Raw genomic sequence first — 3,152 nt, 5'->3', positions numbered from 1 at the left:
AACATGTGAGCTGAGGTGTTGAACAGCAGACACGTAGTGTATTAACTCCCTCACAGATGGCGTTATGAGGGGCATCACATGGCGTAGTACTTCCCTCACAGATGGTGTTATGAGGGGCATCACGTGGTGTAGTAATTCCCTCACAGATGGTGCTATGAGGGACTTTACATGATGCTGCAGCAACTCATTCACTACGTGGTGTCGTAGCATCATGGGGACACCACGTGGTCAGTTGTCACAGGACTTCACTCACTCAAGTGGGTGAGGTGTGGTCCCAGGCTTCTCTATGGTGGAGTCTCAGGGGAATTATCACTGGGTACCTGGGACCTCACTGCGTGAAGGTTAGCTTGGGTAAGACTCAACTGCTCTCCTGCTCTGAGAGATCGATTAGCCACCAACAATTATCGACCTCTGTTGGATAACTTCTGGCCGATTTGCACAGGAAATGGAATATGCATGGAGATATCCTTGGCCAAAATGCATGTAGCACTGGAGTTACGGACAGGGAGGAATGCGGGTATTAATGTGTATTATCCCCTGTCTAACATACAATAATGGTTATATAAATGTGGGCTACATACATTATGTTTATACAATTACTACACCCACGGATTAGTTAAACTATGAGTAAGTGTCTAGGATGTATGTCATGTAATCTCATTGTCTTTCAAATGTCTGGCGCACTTCCTACTACCAGGGTCAGCACCGTGCCGATCTCTTCCGGTCTCTCTCACACACCTGACGTGTGTCTAAGAACCTCGACCCTTATAACACTCGTAGCTCATACATAGTGTTAATTACGGTGATATCCTAAGTTATTTGTGCAATAGTCTACTTCCTTAATAAAAAGAGAGACGACCCAAAAACATTTATTTGTGTTACTTCCAGTGTACCTCTAGAGCTGAACCGTCAGGACAATTCATCAGTAATTACAACAGGTAACCGGAAAATAACAAATGTAGTGACAGACAGGGACCAGCTGGACAGCAATGGGAAATAGACAGGGAGATGACAGAATACCAAACCATTTACACTCAAAATCTCCAGTAGAGATTTAAAATACCACAATAAATCAAATGTGTCTCTTTATGCTGTATGCCATGTTGTAAAATGTATAACAATTCTTCGTACTTCGAACCATAATATCAATCAGGAAAAGGGACGAGGTTTCCTTACCACAAGAGTGGGCGGAGCTTAAGGGCTGATATAGTTACAACTACATTAACAAATGTTTTATGGGGGCTTGAGACTCGTTTGAACGGCCGGTTCTTTTCTGGCCTGATTTCGACGCTCATCCCGTCCCTAGATTAATGATTTTGACTGTACCTATGTACAGTCGCGGTCAAAAGTAAGCATCTACTCCACCACCTAACCCCTGTGCCTTGATGAGTCCTTTCTGCACTGTAAGTCACGTTGGGTGGAGAGGAAGAATGGTCGACTATGGAAGTTACTCATCAGAAAGAGAAAGGATTGTAGAAAGCTGGGAAATTCATGAAAGAAGGAAGGGAAGGATGGATTAAATTTTATCACTATAATATCTTAGGTTTACATGTTTGAAAGAGCAATTGATGAGGACCCTTATTTTATGATTATTATAATGTGCTACATTTAATAACGTTGATATGAGGAGAAATATTGGATATAAGTTTTGGAAATCACATTTATTTTTAATATTTACCAACACAAGTCATACAGAATCTCAATATCCTGTCCACTGCCCTCTCCACTTGTCAATCGTGGTCTCATCGGCCTAAAAATATATAATTTATATGAATTAGGAGTTTAAATACGTTTTATTTACATCACACACCCAGCGGGTTAACCAACGTCCACAGTGGCCCCAACCTCCCTTTCAATTTCTGACATATAGCCAGCTGCGAGCAAACCGATTGCCCTCGACAAACCGATCTACCCTCATTAGCATCCATCCTGGGCTGGCTGTGGAGACAGTGGCTAAACACCATTGCTACTACAACCTCATCATCTAGCATTGATTTTCTCAACTCTAATAAACATATTGCAGGGAGGACACGTCACATTTTATCCCACAATTTATCCTTAAATTTGTATCACATAATAGTATTTTTTTTTAAGACGATAGTGGTGATAGGCGGAAGTGATCAAGTAACGATTCTGTTATAGCCGCTGGTTTCAACTACAGTGCTGGCGTCAGTGCTGGTGTTTGCTGCCTTACCCGAACAAACATTACATCTCTCAACCTGCAACCACGTGCCCCCCCCCCCCACGTGGCCTGTGACCTCGCCAGATGTGGCGGCTGGGGGGGGGGCGGTGTTTACCGCCGGGAGTGTTATCGCCACTGGCGTCAGTGCTGGCGTAAAGTGCTGGCGTTTGCTGTGTTTACGGACAAGATGCCCTGATTCTGCTGAGTGTATGGCTTAGAGGGTGGCGTTGCCGCCTGGCCTCCAGGCAGATCGCCCTCGCCAGTGATGCTGTGAGGACCAGCCCTTTGCTAGCAATGATGAACACCGACTCCCAATCCTGGCAGAGTTTTGTGCTGGAACAATTTACACAGTACTATTTTCCCTTGGAACACCATACTGGTTCTCATTCACCCGCACCTGTAAGTACAGCCAAAGTGATGGCATATTCCTCAGTACTGAAATATTGTGGACTAATTATGCCTACTCGTTCCTGCCTTATCTGGAGCAATAAGACAGCGCGGAATGAAGTGTAACTAAGATTAATAGAGTTATGAACTTTGTATCATATAACTATGTTCAATAATCAATTATAATTAAGATAAATTGTGTGAGACTAACTAATTATGTATCAGATAGATCACCATGTAATACGACTAACTTAAATGTATACTAAGCGAACAGTAGAAGTATGAGAAACAAAATGGATGATATTAGGGCCTTGGTATGTACCGAAGAAATCGATATAATTGCATTCACTGAAACATGGATCAACCTAGACACACGTGAATTACCAGTCTAATACCAAATTGCGGGTTACAAACTGTTCCATACCGATAGGCAGACCAGGAAAGGAAGCGGAGTAGCAATCTATGTTAGGGATAATCTGAAGTGTGAAATAAATAAGGAAATAAAAACTGAGAGTAATACAGAAACAATTTGGATAGAATTAAGCGACGGTCGGGAAAAATTAATCACAGGAGTAATATATAG

At 42.6% G+C, this 3,152-nt stretch overlaps 1 protein-coding gene across 3 annotated transcripts in view; it reads left to right on the top strand.

Annotated features, from left to right (window-relative positions):
- Window positions 1-3,152, top strand: part of LOC121857661 — an 82,914-nt gene that overhangs the window by 79,060 nt on the left and 702 nt on the right. The gene's annotated exons all lie outside the window — the stretch shown is intronic.

This window comes from Homarus americanus, unplaced genomic scaffold (assembly GCF_018991925.1).
Source record: "Homarus americanus isolate GMGI-L3 unplaced genomic scaffold, GMGI_Hamer_2.0 scaffold19126, whole genome shotgun sequence".
Taxonomy (NCBI): domain Eukaryota; kingdom Metazoa; phylum Arthropoda; class Malacostraca; order Decapoda; family Nephropidae; genus Homarus; species Homarus americanus.
Note: the sequence above shows the minus strand (reverse complement) of the source record. Positions and strands in the feature narration are given on the sequence as shown.